Genomic DNA, 13,669 nt, shown 5'->3' with positions numbered 1-13,669 from the left:
TTACTCGGGCGTTTGCGCCTTGCGCATACGCGTCAGCGAATCATGGACATTGCTATCGAAAACATAAAAGCGGAAATTCAAAACATCACAACAGTGAAAGATTCATACGCTAAAACGAATCTAGAACAAAATGTATACATACTAGAAAAAATTTGGAAATCTGAACGAATCAAACACCAAGAAGAGATAATTAAACTGCAAAAAAAAATCATCGAAAATCAAGATGAACTCACCAAAATAATAGAAAATATTGTAGAAAGAAATAATAACCGAAAATCATATGCTCAAATTCTAAAGACAACAATAAATCAGTGGATTCAAATACATTCAATGTTGAACCAAATATGCCATCTTAATTACCTCAAAAAACACCTTGACGGCCGAAGACATAAAAATAAAAGTTCAAAAAAATATCAACTTAACGAAACTAAAAGTCGGAGTTAATGGAGTAAAAAAGATTGGTGATCAAAAAATACTAATCTCATGCCCAAAATAAAGAAGATGCAGAAAAATTAACCATAGAAATTAACAAGGTAGTTGGTAAAGATGTATTGGCCGAAGAAATACAAAAAAAAGAAACCATTTCTTATGTTGAAAAGACTCCAATGCCAATTGACGAAAGAAGAAATTATAGACGGAATCACACAACAAAATGAAGGAATAAATCAAGAAGATAGAAATGATATTAAACTTATCAAGTAAATAAAAAACAAACACAATGAAGGGAAAGAAAACGACACCACTAACTACATAATCGAAACAACCGGAAAATTGAGAAAAACACTAATAGACAAAAAAAATAAACATCAAATTTCAAAGAATATACATCGAAGACTGTAACCCCATTACACAATGTTTTCACTGCCTGAAGTTTGGCCACACAGCGATAAGATGTCTCGCCAGGACGGAGCCCCCCATTTGCCCTCATTGCGCTAAGGAACACATACTATCCAAATGTGACAACAAAGAACAAGAACCAATCTGCAACAATTGCTGTATCCAAAACAAAAGGTATAATATGAAGTTTTCCATCGACCACACAGCCAATAGCACAAAATGTCTCTATCGGCAAAAAATGCTGCAAATCGCTAGAGAGCGCATCGACTACGAATAAATATGCTAAATTTCACTTATTTATACTTAAAACTTCAAAATGGATGATTTTTTATGTAACGCTCGAGATAACAAAAAAATGTATATAGAAGAAAAATTATGTCAATCCATAAAAGACTTCAATTTAACCTGCCCTGAAAAAGGATTTAGTCTATTTCATGTAAATATTAGAAGCATAGAAAAAAACATAGAAGAATTAATAATATCATTAAAAGATTTAAATTATTTTCCGGGATGCATAGTGTTAACAGAAACGCATTCAGCCGGGGAATTGAATTATACTATTCCGGGGTATTCATATCATACAACAATAACAAAATTAAACAAAAACTCTGGTGTCGGAATATTCATATCCAACCAGTACAATGTACTTAATATTAGAGAGATTAACAGTGTAAGAAATGTTAACATTTTGAATATTGAATTTAAGGATATAAATAAACATTATAACGTTATTGCTATTTATCGTACGCATATGTCGATAATATCACAATTTATAGATGATTTAAAAAATATTTTATTCAATTTTAGAAACAAAAATAATTTTATTGTTGGGGAGATTAATTTAAATATCGAAAACGGATACTCTAGTATGGATAAAGATAAGTACCTCAATATGTTAGCGGAACTCAACTATTTATCGTGCGTAAATTCATCTACTAGGAACGTTCCAGGTCAACGACCTGCATGTTTAGATCATATTTTTACAAATATTCCTGATATCCACAATATAAAATCAGCTGTCATTCATACTAATATTACTGATCATTACTCATGTATGTTTATCCATAAATTTAGCAATCAAATATTGCCATCATTTAAACAAAATAATACCTCAAAAAAAGTACTCGATATGGATACATTATAAAATAAATTAGAATCGGAAAATTGGATAGAATTATTTCAATGTAATGATGTCAATGTTTGTTGTAAAATATTTGAAGAAAAAATTTCCAAATACATAAATGACTCATCAAATAATATAATACCCAAATGCAAACTATCTAAATTCAAACCTATAAAACCATGGATTAGGTACTCACGGTTTAATAGTATCTGTACGACATAAGCAAGCTCTATACAAATTGACCACTCAACAACCAAATAATAAAAATTTACTCAATCATTTTAAAGCATATAAAAACAAACTTTCTTATATTATAAAACATACAAAAGAAAGTTATTATACACATAAGTTGGATCAGGCTGAAAATGATAGCAAAAGAGTATGGACGGTGATAAATGAAATAATTGACAAAAAAAAAATACAGGAATAATGAAATCAGTGCTATTAATCATGATAACTCGAAAACATGTTGTAAAGAATACCCATCAAAAGCTGCAAATATATTTAACACCTATTTTGCAAACGTAGGGAAAAATCTAGCCAATCTTATACATATTGACCCAAATATAACATCTCCAGACTGTAATATTGATGCTGAAAAAAAAATGGCAACATTTGAAATCACCACAGAAGACAAAATAGTTTCTATTATAACTGATATGAAAGGAGGTTCTGCTCCGGGCTTTGATGCAATTACAGTTGATATTTTAAAAAACTAATTTCCAAACCATTAAGGCATATAATAAATACAAGCTTTCAAAGCGGAGTATTCCCATCAGTTTACAAACAAACTACCATTACTCCAATATTTAAATCAGGTAATCCAGAAGAAGTAAACAATAACCGACCCATATCAGTCATCTCAAATATAGCAAAAATTTTTGAAAAAATAGTTAAAAGAATGAGCCAATTTATAAAATGCAATGGTATAATTAATGAAAACCAGTTCGGTTTTATGGAAGGGAGAAGCACACAGGATGCAATTGCAAAATTGAGTAGCCTAGTATATAATTCTTTAGATAAATCATTAAAATGCCTTGGAATTTTCATAGATCTCAAAAAAGCATTTGATAGCATATCACATGACAAACTTATAAGTAAATTAAGAAACATTGGATTAAATGGTACAGCTCTAGAATGGGTAAAAAGTTACCTCTCCAAACGACCTCAAGTCGTAAAAATTAACAATGTGTTTAGCTTGCCAAAAACGAGTCAATTCGGCATACCGCAAGGTACAGTTCTGGGTCCGTTACTGTTTATCATCTATGTTAATGACATATTCATACAAAAACTAAACGGGAAAATAATATCGTATGCTGATGACACTGTCATAACAATCGAAGGTACGGATTGGAATACTGTTAATAACTTGGCAAATGCTAATATTAATATACTGAAAATTTGGTTCGATAAAAATCTTCTCTCCTTAAACACAGAAAAAAAAAAATTTATCCCATTTTCAATCAATAAATTTAAATCAGAACCAGAGTTAAACATTATAATACACCAACACAAATGTGGCAGAACTAACTGCAATCAAACTTGTCCTATCCTTAGTCCAACATCCAAAATCAAATATCTTGGTGTATATATAGATCAATATTTTAAATGGAAAACACACATTTGTGAACTCGTCAAAAGGATTAGGAAATGTATTTATATATTTATAAGACTTAGAAATATTCTAAGACTAGAAAACCTAAAAAGAGTGTACTATGCGATTGTTCAATCTATATTACAGTATGGTATTATTGGTTGGGGAGGAACATATAATAAAATTTTGAACCCACTTAAAGTAGTTCAAAGATTGGTAATCAAAGTAATTTTGAAAAAACCCTCAAAATTTTCTACCGAAATTCTTTTTACAATTTTTAAAGTACCTAAAATAGACAAAATGTATCAAAAATATTCAATACTTCAAATTTACAAAGAAATGCAGTCAAATACTCATAACTTGCAATTCAATACATCAGCAAGATACCAGAAAACTATTAAAATCCCAAAATTTAACACTAAGCTCATTCAAAATACCTATCTTTATCTAGGCATAATTTATTTTAATAACCTTCCATTAAATTTAAAAATATCGAAAATATTCAGGAATTTCACCTTAAATTAAAAAATTACCTTAAACTATTATAAGTCCAAAATACGTTCACTACTTTCATCTAGAAGTAATATTGTTTAAATCTTGTGTTGTTTCTTAATAATTTATTTACCTTAATACTAACATATACATAATTGAACTAGAATTCCCTCACCAAACACAAGAGCATTGTCTCTTTATGGTGAGGAAAGGCTAATTTAATTTTTATTGTTTTATATCTTGTTTATATCCTGTATACTTATCTATGTAAAAATATATTTTTTTCAAATATTAAATAAAAAAATTTAAAAAAAATTATCAATAGCAACTGTCTTTATCATAAGTCATTTTTCAATGGGTAACAGTATACTTATATCAATTATTCATAGATTAGAAAGAAAACCTCACCCCAAATACCCACACAAGATCAAAATCATACCCTATATATTCATTATGTAATTGATCTTATATATTTGCTTTTTTTTCATTTTTTCATTGTAACTTATTTTCAGCATCAACCTCTCTCCATCATAAGTACTTACCATGATATAGGCCATTTTATTGTTTTTAGTATATGCATAGCCTTCAAGATTCTCAACATACAAATAACTTATAGAACGAACAATAACGCGTGTTTTTATACAACAATCATTGACACAAACATCACAAAAATCCTACACATCATTCAGAACTCACTAACTCATATATTTAAATATTATATTAATTAAATTATAACTATGATTCAGCTGCATGTGGATAATTACAGTGATTCCGATATAAGCTGTTACATGGACGTTGTTCTAGATATGAATAAATTAAACAACTATAACTGGAGCTCATATAGCTTGAAAATCATACATCAGAATATTAGAAGTATATCGAATCTTGATGATTTTACAATTTTTCTTGATCAATTTAATTCCTCTTTTGATGTTATCATATTAACTGAATGTTGGATAAACAAAGATTACACCTCCAAGACAGTCCCCAATTACTCTGAACATCACACCAAATTCAAACTCAACAAATCAAGCGGGATTGTTATATATATTAAAGACGGTCTACAAGCTCAAGTAGAAGAAATTTCATTATCGCAATCAAACTGTATGAAAATAATACTGAAAAATAATATGTGTAAATTTGCTATCTACAAGTCACCCTCTTTCCAAAATATCGACCCCTTCCTGAATTCATTACACTCAATCATAAATAATTCAAAAAAACTATAAAGACAAATCATTATAGGAGATATTAACATTAATACCATCCCGGATTACCATCGTCAAACAAACGATTATCTTTGTCTGCTTGCGGAAAATGGTTTCACTCAGACAATTAACAGCATTACTCGTGAACAGGGCCTGAGTAAATCCTGTATAGATCATATCAATGTGAAAAAAAAAAATTTTATCGACTCTTTTGTTATGCACACTACTATTTCAGACCATTACACTACAGCGATTTGCCTCAAAGAAAAGCCCAATACCTCTACAAAAATTAAATTCGTTTCTCAAACAAACTTCAATAATTTACTTGACGAATTGAGTTTAGAAAAATGGCAAAAAGTTCTTGACCAAGCAGACACTGATGCAGCAATGAATGAATTTGTTAACAAACTAAATGAGTATATTTCAAAACACACAAGCAATAAACCCATATCTAATAAACTAATAAAACTAACGCCATGGATCTCCCCGGGACTAGTCAAATCGACCCACAAAAGAAACCAACTGCATGAAAAGGCGAAAACGTACCCAGAGAATTTGTTATTACAAGTTTATTATAAAAAGTATAGGAATTTGTGTAAGAATTAAGTGAAATCAGCGAAATAAACTTTTTTTTAAAACTCATTTACGAAAACAACTGTTCTCCAAAACATTTTTGGGAATCGTTTCGTCAAATAACCAAATCTAAAATTAACAAATCTTCAGAAATTAAATCTCTTTACATCAACAACTCAAACTCTCAAGGCCCAAAAAACATGGCAAATTATGCCAGTAATTATTTCACATCTGTGTACATACACTTGTAAAAAAAATTCTCGATAATTGTATGACAACAGAAACCGATCTAGCCAATTTATCTATCCCTAATCTCAGTCACAAAATAGAATTAATCCAAACATCACCAAATGAAGTCATGAAGATAATTGACGACCTCAAATCTTCAAAATCGTGTGGTCGAGATAAGATTTCATCAAATCTGCTAAAAATCATTAAATCTTACATAGCCATAACTATTGCATTCAATTCTAATCTAAGCTTTAAAGCGGGTAAATTCCCTAATCATTTGAAACACTCAATAGTTATATTACTACACAAAAATGGGGACAAATCACTAATACAAAATTACCGACCTGTTTCGTTGCTAAATTCTGTAACTAAAATTTTTGAAAAAATTGTGAAGATCCCTCTCAGTCATTATCTTGAAAATAACAACATCATTTCTAGCAGACAATATGGCTTTCGCAATGGTTTAAGCACTGAAAATGCCATTGCCAATTTGACAAAAATCATCTCTAATAATCTAGATCTAGACAAAGGTATTAAATGCATTGCACTCTTCTTGAATCTAGCCAAAGCATTTGACACTATTTCACACAAAATTCTGCTGAGTAAACTACAGAGAATCGGTATCCAGGGGCAACTTCTAAAATGGTTGGTCAGCTACCTAGAAAATAGGAGCCAAAGAGTGGAAATTAACGGTACTCTAAGCGATCCAGCAAATATAAAATTCGGTGTACCTCAAGGAAGTACGCTAGGACCACTTTTGTTTAATGTTTATAGAAATGAGTTTTGTAATAGTTCCTTTGCAGACCATATTATTACCTTTGCAGATGATACAGTATTATTATTTGAAGGAAAAACCTGGGAAAAACTCACAGTAAAGCAGAAATTGGCATAAACAAAGTTAAATAGTGGCTAGACAGCAATCTCCTCACTCTAAACTCGGATAAAACTAAATTCATCTGCTTCAGTGCAACTCAAGCAGGTCAACCTAAAGAGATGCATAGCATTTTTGTACACCATTGCAATGCCATAAATGTATGTAAATGTAGTACCTTAGAATGTGTGGACAGTATTAAATATCTAGGAATTATCATAGACATATTTCTGAGGTGGGATAAACATATAGACTTAACTTCATCAAAAGTCAGGAAACTTACACATCTTTTCAGGGCTATTAGAAATATTCTCTGCATTAAAGACATGAAAAGAATTTACTTTTTCATGTGTAATTCCTTATTAGATTATACATCTTTAGGTTGGGGAGGTTGTACTCAAACAATACTTGATCCCTTATCAAAAGCTCAGAAATCACTTCTTAAAGTTATACTTAAAAAACCGTTCAGATACCCCAGTGATTCATTGTTCGAAGAGTTTCGTGTTCTAGATGTAAGGCAATTATACATGAGGAAAATCATATTACATACCCAAAGAACGCGTCACCAATACACTTCCGTACTCCATTATCACGATACTAGACATGCTAAGAGGAACCCAGTTGTTCCTCCCACCACTTCTTCATCCTTAGCTCAAATACAATTCTCATACTTTGGCCCTAAATTGCTTAATCTTATTCCCGATGCATGGAAATCAAAAAGTGCTAACATTCTCCGAAATCTGGTAAATAATTGGCTTCTGATCTTGGGGAGAGATGAAAGCAAAAATATGCTAATTAACAGTCATTAAACTTGCTTTTCTTAAATTTCGTTTTTCGAACTACCCTGTATTTTATTTTATATATAACTATATATATATATATATATATATATATATATGTATTACAGTAAATTTATGTGTTTACCATTGTTAATTAAAAATCTGCTTATAACCTTTCTTTACATCTTTTTATTTTATTTTTACTTGTTTTAGTTTCTCAACTCTCTTTTAAATTTTTATTTTTATATACCTACATTGATTCTCTAGAGCAGCGTTTCCCAATTTTTTTTCGCCCCGGAACCCTTATCGATCATACTTTTCTAGGCGGAACCCTATTTTTATAAGAAAAAGATAAACTTGTAGTTTGAATACTTTCATGTTTACCATGAAAAGAAAAATCAAAAGTTTTGGGTAAAACTTAATTTAATGTGAAGAGTAATATCTTTTTACATTTTTTTGTTAAAATAGCATTGAAATCAGGCTTTATGCCAGACAGCTGAATACGAAGATCTGGAGCTGCATCCAGTATGTTTCTGTATTTGTTTTTTGTCTAAGCGTAAGCCGAAAAATCAGTTTCACATCGGTAAGTGGTCACAAACGGTAACAAAACTGTGATAGCCTTCTCGACGACTTCTGGATATTCGTTTTTAAGTCCAATCCAAAACTCATCCAGATTAGTTTTTTCTGAATTAAACTTTTGTTGTAAGGAAGAAGAACACATGATATCAATCAAAGCCTCGTTTTCTGTTGCTGTAAGAGTCGACGGTGTCCTGTGAACTAGGAATGGATTCTGTACCCAGTCAATGTCCTGTAGGTTTTTTCAGGAAAATACTCTTCCAGAGATTTGTTGAGGGCCATCAAATGTTCGTAAATGCATTTTTCAACATCTGAAGTTACTTGCAACTCATTTTTTTCCAGAAACTCGTTTAAAAGAGTAAAACATTGGTACTGTTTCTGTTCAACACATTCTATCCAGAAGACAAGTTTCTTTCTAAGAGAAGAGATTTTGTCGTTTATTGTTACTTGCAAATTACATTCAGTTTATCAAATATGTCTGCCAAATACGCCAGTTTCATTCGCCATTTGCTCGTCGTGCAATAGTTGAACAAGACCACTCAAAGATGAAGAAAGCGATTCTTTGGAAAAAAATACCACTAGTTCGTTGCGCAATTCAAACAATCTTGATAATACTTTTCCTTTGGAAATCCATCTTACTTCCGTGTGAAGAAGAAGTGATTGATGCTGACTTTCTATATCTTCACACACTTTTTTAAAAAGTCTCAATTGGAGCGGACGTGATTTAACGTAATTCACAATTTGTACGGCTTGATTGAGAACTTTCTTTACCTCGTGTGGTATTTTTTTACGACAAGGGTATGTCGATGTAAAACGCAGTGACTGCTGCTGCATTTAGGTGCAACATTCTTATTTCTTGTTACAGTACCTTTTATTTTGCCAGTCAAAGCGGCAGCTCCATCGCTACATACATCGACACATTTGTTCAAATGAATATTATGTACATTCATGTAATTATCAATGACTTTGAAAATTTCTTCTCCAGTGGTGTTGGTCTCCAAAGGAGCACAAATAAACAAATCCTCTTCAATAGATCCCCCGAAGGGGTATCTTACGAAAACAAGCAGTATTGATAGTCCAGCGACATCTGTACTTTTGTCGAGTTGCATTGCAAACATTTCACTACTTTTCAATCTACAAAACAATTCATCTTCAATGTGGTCAGATATTTTATGGATTGGATCAGATATGATATGAACTCGGAACTGCTGCAACTTTCTTCGCTGCGTCTTCGCCAAGTACACACTTGAAAATTTCTGTCATACAGGGTTTTATTAAAGTCTCTGCAATCGTGTGTGGTTTGCCAGCACGAGCAATCCTGTAACTTAACAGGAATGATGCTTCGGTGGCATTCTCGTTATCAGTTTTAACATATTTATGTAAAATAGCCACACTGGTTTTATGTGCATCTTTGTATCTTTTAAAAAAGTCTAAGCTTTTGTCTTTTAATTGCGGGTGGTTGGTATTAAGATGTCGTTTTAGCTTTGCAGGTGCCAGAGAGCTATTTCATATGATTTTGTTTGCAGATAACGCATTGACCATCCGGATTCTCAAGCATTCCTATAGAAATAAATCCAAAGGACAAGTAAGATTCGTCATATTTTCTCTTTTTTGAAGAAGTGTTGTCCTGAGATTGCCCAGCCCCTTTAGTCGTTGGTGTATTTTGTCTATCCTGCTCAGGACAATATCCTTCAGTATTTACGATATCCTGGAATGAAATAAAAACATTAGTAATGTGACGGCAAGATGCAGTTTGGTGTTGGCTTAAAAGAACAGTCCCACCCCAAATCTTCTTTTGGCACAGTCTGGAATTTGACCCCTTTTTCGGGATGATTCGTGATTCATTTATATCAAAATTAGATGTCATTTGCTGTTTAAAAGGCTAGAGTCGAAACCCATGCGTCAGTTATACTACATTAAAGTAATTTGTCAGGGTTGTCACGGTTGTCACCAATCAAAATAGATTCATGAACTAGGCCTAAATGATTACTATTGCTAGGTAAGTATAATTTAATTACGGATAAATCAACAGCTTCTTCTGAAATACTTTCATTATTTGCTGACGATGAACTTGATGAAGCACTTATGCCACTTTGTAAACGCCCTGTTTTGAGCCAGTTATCCATTTTTTTAATAAAGGCTGAAATAAAAAATAACATGAATATGAATAAATCGTTTTTATTTGTTTTGGCACTATCTGCAATTGGTAACAAATAAAAAAAATACTTACCTAAAACGGATACCGTAAGTGCAAGATTATAAGAACAGGAATAACAATATCACTGGAATGTCACAGTTCTCTCATGTCACAGTCATACACCCGTATTCAGAATCGATCTTTCAAGGTTGCCTTACTCAAGTGTATTCCTTACTCAAGGGAAAGAATCGACCAACCTTACCTTTAACGCTTCAATTCAGAATCCACACATGGAACTTTTTTCATCAAGGTGTGTACCTTATGTCTACGCCGAAATAAAGTTGGGACGTCATCCGAAATTTGTGGATGTTGCGCTATAATAATCACAACACTCCCCGTTTTGTGACAAGTTGTACGTTTATCTATGCTATTCTCTATGGATTTAAATGTCTACGCCGAGTTGCATATTATCAACCCGCTGTCAGACTCCATAAGTTCGTTGTTTCGTGTTTTGTGAGTTTTTTTAAAAAATGAAATCGCGTATTGTGGTCACACCCAATGAGAAGAAATGTTTGGTTGATTTGATATGCAAATATCCAGCCATTTCTTCCATTGCCACAAATCACCAGCAGCTCGGAGATAAGAAAAATGCTTGGGACAAGGTGACGGATGAATTTAACTCGATCGCCGACAATCGAAAGGTATTTATCGTTTGTAATTATAATACCAACCAACCATCACGTCGTTTCATCCACATTCATATATCCATCATAATTTTCTGTTATTCCCACTCCGTAATAGTACCTATACTAGATTATAATACCGTATTGAATTCCTTTTTAGCGATCTCAAGCGCAGCTCAAGAAATGTTGGGACAACCTAAAAACAAAAAGGAAGTTGGTGCTCAAGACGGGAGGGGGCAGACTGTCACCAAGTGCTTCCCAGGAGCATCATCCAATCGACAGCGTGCTGGACTTGGTGACAAATGTCGAAATCATTTTCAGCAACGACAGCGATCGCACTATTTGCGAATCGCCTGATGGTTAGTAGAAAGTTATGTGATATATAATGGCACAACCAAGTTGGTTTAATTTGAAATTCCGAGAGGAAATGTTAACAAAATATTGTATATGTTTCAGATACCGCTGTGCCCAGCACATCTTACCTTGGACTGGTCAGTCGACAGAATTGCCTGTGTTTGGTAAGTCAGTTTTTGATAATGTAACTGATTATTTTGAATTTAACAAAAATGCATGTCTAGTAATTTTTATTTATATTGTTGCATTCATATTTAAAGCTAATAAATAATATAAGTTGATAACTAGCAAACAGGTCTGAAATTAGTTGCCTTTTGAAACTCAAAAATTATTAACACTAAATACATCAATAAGTTCACAGTGTTTGTTTGCGCGGTGGTGTATTCTTAGAATTAGTGAATAAAAAGAGTAGTTAGTATTGAGGTTATTGTTATATTTTAAAGTGTCTGCTTTGAGTTTGTCTGGCAGGTACATTCATATAAATTAATTCCAATAATTCAGGGCTTTCAATTAGAGATTTGATAATTTTGAATAAAAACTATATATAAGTTAGAAGTCTTCTCTCTAGAAGTCTGGTTTGGGTGCGTAAGTTATTGTAATTTATAAATTCGATGGAAATATTTATTTTAAAATTGATGTACCGAAGGAATTTATTTTATACCTTTGTAAGGCATGAGAATGGACTTTGTAGTACGGTGACCATACTGTTGAATTGTATTCTAATTAACTTGGTACTAATGAGCAATGTAGATGTTTTAAAGTTAACACATTTTTAAACTTTGCCCCGATTCTCAAAATAAAACCGAGCATTCTCATCCCATCGCTTGTAGTTTTATCGATGTGTAAGTTAAACTGCAGACTCTCGTGGAATAAGACACCGAGATCTCGAATCTGTTAAACTCGAAGAAGATTAGCGCCATTAATTGAATAAGAACCTTTGCAGAAACTAATAATCTGCTCAGTTTGATACGATGGATGCGTTTAAGGCATTAACCATATCATTGGTGTATTATATTAAATCTGAAGATCTGATCTTCCTTTAATAAATCCATCTTGAAGGGGTGAGATTACTCGTTTAAATTGAGATATCAACTTTTCTAGTACTAGGCTTTCGAAAAGTTTGGGTAAAGAAGACATTACGCATATTGGCCTATAATTTGTTACTTCGCTCTTATTTCCTTTTTTGAAAATAGGTGTCAAATGACTGAACTTCCAAAGGACAGGAAACACACCTGATGAGAGTGACTTCATAAATATCTTATGTATGGGATGTGACAATGGATGCATACAATTTACTAGGAATCTAGGTGGAACTTTATCGGATCCTGCAGATTTACGGGAATCGAGACTCGTCAGCTTAGATATAACGTCATCTATAGTTACTGTACAGTCAGATATAACAAGGTTCTCAACCATGTTAGAACAAGAGTACTCACTGTCTACACTTTTACTAACATATACACCACCAAAAAACTCAGCAAACAGATAAACAGTTTCCTGTAGATTTTGTGATAGTTTACAATCGAATGACATAATACTCGGTATATAAGTTGATTTTCTTTTTGGGATTTAACATATTTCCAAAAGAATTTTAAGTCTTCTACGAGAGAGTCTTTGACAACACACATATGTCTATACATTATTAGTTGTCAAATTAAATCAAAGGTAATATTTGAGATACAAATATTATAAAAAGTATTTTCAATTTTCAGATATGACAAGAATACCGAGGGAGAGTCATACACCCCAGCTGCCAACACGTCGCATGATTCCCAAGAGAGGTGACTATGTTCATATTTTTATTTGCCACGATTCATTAGTAATTTTACAATAAAATAGGCTTAGGCAAATTACGCCAGGTATCTTAGCGTAATTATTTACTTAGTTTTTGCCGGAGTAGCCGCTCGCATAACTGTGTCCTGTTTTCGGATTTTTTTTTAATCTTAGACAACAGTACATCACATTGTTCTTCCGAAATTCGCAAATGATTGCAATAGCCTTCGGTATCTTCTAACGCCATCTCTCTCAATATAGTTTTAGAAGCATTCAATTCGTTTCTCCTTATAATCCATTTTCTAGCCCTCATAGGACATTTTTCACGCTTTTTCATATTCTGAAGTTCGTTCCGGAAAAGGTCCAAAATCATAGGGACGCACGCAGCGATAACTTCACTTGACGCCATCTTAACTAACTAACTAACTAACCATCACG

At 32.5% G+C, this 13,669-nt stretch overlaps 1 long non-coding RNA gene across 1 annotated transcript; it reads left to right on the top strand.

Annotated features, from left to right (window-relative positions):
* The first annotated feature begins 11,334 nt into the window (after nt 1-11,334).
* On the top strand, nt 11,335-13,233 carry LOC149414473 (uncharacterized). The gene is made up of 3 exons (XR_016304074.1): nt 11,335-11,463; nt 11,561-11,622; nt 13,171-13,233. It is a non-coding gene; the product is annotated as an uncharacterized LOC149414473 (long non-coding RNA).
* Nucleotides 13,234-13,669: the final 436 nt, after the last annotated feature.

Source organism: Hesperophylax consimilis, chromosome 20 (genome assembly GCF_061612785.1).
Source record: "Hesperophylax consimilis isolate HC1 chromosome 20, BYU_Hcon_1.0, whole genome shotgun sequence".
NCBI classification, from domain to species: Eukaryota; Metazoa; Arthropoda; class Insecta; order Trichoptera; family Limnephilidae; genus Hesperophylax; species Hesperophylax consimilis.
Note: the sequence above shows the minus strand (reverse complement) of the source record. Positions and strands in the feature narration are given on the sequence as shown.